Source organism: Rhinatrema bivittatum, chromosome 10 (assembly GCF_901001135.1).
Source record: "Rhinatrema bivittatum chromosome 10, aRhiBiv1.1, whole genome shotgun sequence".
NCBI classification, from domain to species: Eukaryota; Metazoa; Chordata; class Amphibia; order Gymnophiona; family Rhinatrematidae; genus Rhinatrema; species Rhinatrema bivittatum.
The window spans coordinates 54661229-54668319 of NC_042624.1; the positions used below are offsets into that span (position 1 = coordinate 54661229).

At 47.0% G+C, this 7091-nt stretch overlaps 1 protein-coding gene across 2 annotated transcripts in view; it reads right to left on the reverse strand.

Moving 5' to 3' along the window:
- Positions 1–2509, reverse strand: part of WDR47 (WD repeat domain 47) — a 125082-nt gene extending 122573 nt beyond the window's left edge. Inside the window, exon 1 of one of the 2 annotated variants that reach the window (XM_029618230.1) lies at positions 2224–2509. The gene's annotated coding sequence lies outside the window, so the exon portion shown is untranslated. Of the gene's footprint in view, positions 1–1962; positions 2048–2223 lie in introns of those variants that run through there. The other variant, XM_029618231.1, reaches the window with a different exon arrangement.
- Positions 2510–7091: the final 4582 nt, after the last annotated feature.

Sequence of the window (7091 nt, forward strand, 5' to 3'; positions counted from 1 at the left end):
AGGCGTTGAGAAAAACTCCATCCACCTTACCCACCCACTTTTTTTTTTTTTAACCTTTTTCCCTAATTTTTCCACCTTTGTATTTTTCTTAAGTTTTTACATCTTTATTTTCTCATGTTTTGTTTATTTAAAGATTCCACATCTCCATCTCTCCAGCCTGTTTTCCCTTTCCCCTCCTTCACACTTCTTTTCCTACGGCAGGCAACAACTGTGATCTTTCTCCTTGGCTAAAAACCTGGCGGCGGTTGCAGGAACTCCTTCCGGGCTGAGGCCCGAGGGTGGCAGATCCTACAGTGGCTGCACTCCTGTCCAATTTGCAGGCAGAGTAAAGGACTCTCTGTCCCAGGCCCGCTGCAGCAGAAGCAGTTCCTCTCCCTGGCCCACTGAAAAAGATGCATGGCTAAGCCAATTGTTTCTGTTGGGGGGGCATGACTGTTCAAGAACCCGTGGCGGAAACTACCCTCCAGTTTCCTCAACCCTGCTGTATCTTAAGAACATAAGAAAATGCCATACTGGGTCAGACCAAGGGTCCATCAAGCCCAGCATCCTGTTTCCAACAGTGGCCAATCCAGGCCATAAGAACCTGGCAAGTACCCAAAAACTCTTTGAGTCAGTATCCTAAACAGAAATTTTCAATAGCTATTATTATACTAAAATGTAATATCCACAACTTCACATACTCAGCCTATCACTATTTTTATTATGCACATTAACATAACATTTAAAATGTAAACATTCTTTCTGATCTCAATAACAAGTTTAATCATAACAAGGCAGAGCAATTAAACATTTAGATACAGTTGGCAAGAGCGATGTCAAATCACATTTAAATCTATGGTACTCAGTAGGTATTTGTGATCAGTTTTAGTATTTTATATACAAAAGCATATTTCTGAGATACAATTATATAGAAACATATAGAAATGACGGCAGAAGAAGACCGAATGGCCCATCCAGTCTGCCCAGCAAGCCTCACACATTTTTTCTCTCATTCTTATCTGTTTCTCTTAGCTCTTGGTTCTAATTCCCTTCCACCCCCGCCATTAATGTAGAGAGCAGTGATGGAGCTGCATCCAAGTGAAATATCTAGCTTGATTAGTTAGGGGTAGTAGGGGCAGTAACCGCCGCGATAAGCAAGCTACACCCATGCTTATTTGTTTTACCTAGACTATGTTGTACAGCCCTTGTTGGGTTTTTTTTCTTCTCCCCTGCCGTTGAAGCAGAGAGCCATGCTGGATATGCATTGAAAGTGAAGTATCAGGCGCATTTGGTTTGGGGTAGTAACCGCCGTAACAAGCCAGCTACTCCTCGCTTTGTGATTGCGAATCCTTTTTTTCTTCACCCCTGTCGTTGAAGCTATGCAGGATATGCCTGAAGCATCAGTTTTTTGTTTTTGTTTTTTCCCCTGCAGTTGAAGCAGAGAGCTATGCTGGAAATGCGTGATGTATCAGTCTTTCTCCCATGCCGATGAAGCAGAGAACCATGCTGGATATGCATGGAAAGTGAAGTATCAGGCACATTTGGTTTGGGGTAGTAACCCTATCTTAGGTAGTATCTTAGGTGGTAAGCCTATCTTATGAGCTATACACAAAGGAAAAATACTTGGAGTTTGATTAGCACAATATAGCTTAATACTGCAAACACAGATTTAGCAGATTAGTTTTCCCTAAAAAAACAAAACAAAAAAAAAAACAGTAGAACTGAAACCCAAAATAAAGCCCTAAGCCCTAAAATACATGATGACACATTGTTCCGATGTGACGGCTGTGCTGCTGCTGCTGCAGCAGCCGCGGCGTCTCCCATCGCCCCTCCTGCAGGGCATCATCAGCACCCTACGGTGCCAACAGAAGCAGCAGCAGCAGCAAAATGTGTTGGGAGCGAGTACTGCGCAGACTCACTGCCACCAAACCAAACCCGACTCAATTGCTTAAGCCCCAAAAAGTAGCACGGCCATATCCGCACCCTCTGTGTTTGCAAGCCCAAGCCATGGTACTCATCTGTCTCCTGTCGACCAAGGAAGGCGATTCCGCGCTCTCTGCCCCCCGGCGCCCCGCCCCGTCAGCAGCGGCAAGGTCTGGCTCAAAAGAGTGCCCCCGCCCCACCCGCGTCAAGCAAAACACACGCGCCCTCTCCTGCCCAGGGCCGGCGCGAGATGTCCAAGGTAACGGGAGCGGGCCCCACCCCTCCACCGCACGACCACTGCGATGCATTCTCTCATGTTACCTGGGAGCCGGAGCAGCCGAGGAGGGGAGGTGGGTCAGCGGATCTGTCAGGGAGCCCGAGGAAGGGGCGGTTAGAGCACGTCTCCAGCTGCTCCTCGGCGCTGCGCTCGCGCCTCCGTATTGCTGCCTGTGCGTCGCTCGCCCGGATTGCGGTTGTCAAGCGGATTCGGAAGCTCAGCCAATCGCCGGCCACCGATGCCGCTCGGGCCCTCGCGCGCGTACTGGCTGTCCCGGCTGCTGCCCAAATGCAGGGAAAACACAAAGCAAAAAGGGGCGGGATGAGTGGGAGGCAGCCGGCGCGAGACTGACACTCTCGGTGTTAAGGTGGGCTGGAGAAGACAAAAAGGGCGGAGTTTGAGTCGGGCCGCGGTGCTGTGATGCTTTTGGATCCATACTGTCTATTCTCATTAGGGCAGGGCTGCATGAGGTTGCTATTGTCTGTCAAAAATGTATAGTGCGGAGTTCTAGTAACAGAAAAATTGGTTATCTTATTGAACCTGTTTAAGAATTATCCATAGGTGATGATAAATGATGATTATACAAGAACTGAAAGCATATAGGTCCCTTCCTTAGATGGGAACTAGAGGTGGTCGATCTAGAAAACTAAAAAAAATTATGACAAACGAATTAGACAGATTTATACAAGGAAATATAAAACATTGTATAACCTTTTCCCAGGTAATGTGTCCAATTCCAAAGGGCCATAAAAAATTTGTTAACGGTGGCTAGCTCCTCTGACCTTTCCCCAACTCTTTTTTTTTTTTAACTTTATTTTTTTGATATATCATATGGCAAAGCACTACCCTTTGTTTGAAACATAAACAAATAAGCACTATTGTAAATAGATAACATAAGAAAACAAGGAAAACAAAATAAACTTATCCATTCAGTTATAGATAATAAAGGAAAAGAGGGCAAGAGAAATAAGGAGTGTCAAAAGGAAAAAAAATACAAAAAAAAAGAGCAAGACCAAATAAATGCCTGAATAAAAAAGGGGTTCCAAAAATATAATTACTCAAGACAGATTTAAAAAGGGCATAGGAGAAGAAGTTATCACTCTTCTTGTATAAATAAATGCTCTGAGCTGAGCCAGAGAGAAGAAGGCATAAGAATTATTTTGGTATTTCACATAGCATTTACAAAGGTAGCATAATAAAAACCACGTTCCCAAAGCTATTGGATCCTGCTGAAAGGCAAGGAAGGCTCATCTCTCTTGTGTTAATTTACACAAATCAGGGTATGCTCGAACAGATTGGCCATGAAAAGAAACATTCATATTTTTTAAATAAGCAGATATAACCCCACCTAAATCAGATTCAGAAAAAAAAGAAACCAATAGCATTGCCCATTCAGTCACTTGAACCTCAGAGGTTTCCAAGAATTGAGTCAAATTTAATGCTATACAGGCAGCAGCAGCCTGTACATTATGAGGAGCAATAGAAGATGAGAAGAAAATGTTATTAACAGGGGAATAACAGCTTGAGAAATATGAAGACAATCTTTAGATATCTTTTAAAGGTAATGAGGAATTTCCCCAAAAATTTTTGGAAAGTTCAGGAACCTAAGATTAAGCCTCCTTGAGGTATTCTCCAGAACTTTAACTTTGCACGATAGAACACTTGGTCATCTGCCACTGGCCCAAGGATCCACCCACAAATATCCCTATCTGTTTGCTAACTCCTAACAGATAGCAATCTGTTAGGGAATAGCAAACTCCATGGATCCGGCACAACTTAATGCCTTGCAGGCCATACCGGGCCTGGCCCAGCGCATTACGGAGCATCAAGAAGCCTTGGAGAAACTTACTTCAGCGTTTCATCAGCTACACACACAGAAGGTTCAAGGTACTGCTTCCATCCAAGAAGGTCAGTTACAGGAGGTAACCTTAAAGACTGCTGTACCACTGGTGGCTCTAATCCGCTTTTCCGGAGAAATCCAGAAGACCCAGAGCTTTTTGAACCAGTGCTGCATGCATTTTGCCTTACAGCCGTCTCTATTTCCTACAGCTCTCTCCAAGACTACCTACATCCTTTCATACCTGGATTGTAGAGCCTTGTCTTGGGCATCCACCTTATAGGAATGCAAGGACCCCATTTTGCAAGACATAGAAGGATTTATGGACTTATTTGAATCCATTTTCGATGACCCTGCTTGAACTTTTGTAGCCGGCTCTGCTTTAGTGGATTTGAAGCAAGGCAACAGATCATTGGCTGAATTTGCCCCTTGAGTTCAAAACTCTTGCGGCAGAACTCTGCTGGGACCCCAAATGTCTCAAGACTCTCTTTTGCAGAGGCCTGGATAACCATTTGAGGGACGAGCTGGCCGCTCACCAAATACCTGACTCGCTGGACGAATTAATAGCTTGGCCACTTGGATTGATCACCGACTCCGGGACAAGGTGAAGGAACTCCGGCCTAAGGTGTAACCCAGGTTAAAACAGGCTAGTGCTGTCTATGCACCTCAGATGGTTCCAGTAACCCCTGCTGCTGATAAAGATGAACCAATGCAACTTGGTCATGGACGCTTGACCTCCAAGGAGAGAAGATTTCGGAAGAAGCGTGGCCTTTGTGTATGCTGTGGTTGGCCCGGCCATGATGTTTCTGCTTGCTCTATTCATCTGGGAAGAGGACGGGCCTGGGTCCTGCGGAAGGGCTGTTCTTGGGCCGTGCCACGCATCTCCTCCACTCTCTCTCCCAATCTTTTTGACCTACGGACCAATCACAGTTCAGACTCCTGCCCTGGTGGACTCAGGGGCAGGAGGCAACTTCATTCTCAGACGTCTAGTGGAAGACCTGAGGGGTCCCCTCATCAAATTAGAAGATCCACTATTGTGTTACAACTTGAAGTGAGCTTTGGACGTTCCCCAACTTCGCCACTTCCACTGAAGATCTCAGTGACGTCCCCAGCAGCATCCATCGCTGCTGACATCTACAACATACTCAGCGAATTTTCTTCCAAGACTCAAGATCTACCTGTCATCAATGCAGAAGATGACTTAGAATACAAAGTCGAAGAAGTCCTGGACGTTTGTAAAAGAGGCAAGACTTTTGAATACCTTCTAAAATGGGAAGGTTTTGGCCCCGAAGAAAACTCTTGGGAGCCTCAGACCAATATCCTGGACAAAGAGATGCTTCATCAGTTCCACCTCGCGCATCCTTCAAAACCTAAGCCTGGTACCCAAAGAGGAAATCGCCCTTTGAAGGGGGGTACTGTTGTGTCCGTTGGTTCCCGAAGCCCTCTCTCTGCCCTCCTTACCTCTTTGGCGACTCCCTCTTTGACCGCGGGAAGATTGGCTGCCGCGGCGTCCTTCTGCCGAAGTCCTCCGGCGTCCCCGGACCGGCGAGACGCTGCAACCCGCCATGTTTCCTGGAGGCCTAGGGGCACGCGCACGGTGCAGCCCCGACATAAGTACCGGCGGTGGCGCAAACCTCAGGGGTGTTCCCCTGAGATGATATCACCTGTGACGGATATGTAAGGAATGGAATGGAACAGACGCTTCGGATTCCAAGCTACTCTGCCTCCTCGGACCTACCAGGGTACCTGCTCCTCGGGGGCCTCGCTCTCTCCTTTGTTTTTCAGGTGACAGTCTGGAACTGGTACTCGCTCCTCGAGGGCCCTTGTTCCCAGACTTGCTCTGTATTCTCTTCTGCCTGGAAGTCATCACTGCCAACTACATCAGTGAGTTACCATCGCACTCTCAGAGCTTTCCCTGGAACCAGGTACTCGCTCTTCGAGGGCCTATTCATTCCAGCTCCTGGGCTTCTATGAGATCATTGTGTGAGTGTTCTATCAAGGTTCCTTACCTGAACTCTGCATACCCTGCCTACTCACTATATTCAGTTTCTCAACAGCTCAGCCATCCAGGGATCGCTGTTCCAGTACCTGAGGGACTACGGCCCTGCCGGGCACTCCAACTCACTACTGTCACCTCTGGTGGTTCCTTATATGGCTTAATAAAAGATCTAGTGTGTGTCTGTCTCCAAACTCTGAGCCTGACCGGTGGTCCCTCTTGGGATCTTCCCCCGGGGGCATGGTCATCTGCCACCGGCCCAAGGATCCACCTACAAATATCCCTATCTGTTTGCTAACTAACAGATTGCTATCTCCCTAACAAGTAGACAACCAAAACTTGGCCAAACTTTGCTATTAAATCCCAAAGAGAATCCAAAGTTATAGCCCGCCAGCTTACCAAAGAGCAGGGAAATCTCCTCTGGACTCTGCCCTTCTGAAATCAGACCAGCTTCGACCGAAGCCACATCACCAGCAAATATCTGTTGAAGGACATCGACCATCTGCGGAGTTCCCACAAACAAGCTGGTGAAGAGAGAACAAATATTTCCTGGGCCTCCTCCGACAAATCAGCAGATACTCGGACTTTGTGCTGCTCCTTCATGGCCCCCTGGAGGGTGTCAGATCTCGACATCGGTGGCATGTCTTGATGGTGAGAGCTGAGATAAACCTCCTTCCCTAGTGATTCCAGCGCTCCTCTCCTACCGATTGCAACAGGGACCTCACCAACCGACAACAGAAGAACCAGGGATGAAAAAGATGTTAGTGGGAGCTGTCAAGTGAGTTGAGGCAACTCGGAGGGAAAAACCCTCACTCTCCCTTTCTGTTTTGGTGGCATAATAGCAATGAGATTTCAAGGAATCAGGACAGCTTCCTCAAGACATCTGATTTAGGCAGCCAACTCTTCTGTCTCCCAGGGGGGGAAGGATAACCTTCTTGGCCCAGGCAGTACTGTTCTCCCCAGTGTGTGTGTTACCATGGCTCATCGGGACAGGTATACTTATAAACCAGGCTGGACTCTCTGGATGGGTGTTCAAATTACAATTTACTTTGAGATCAAAATAATCAAGAGGTGCAAAA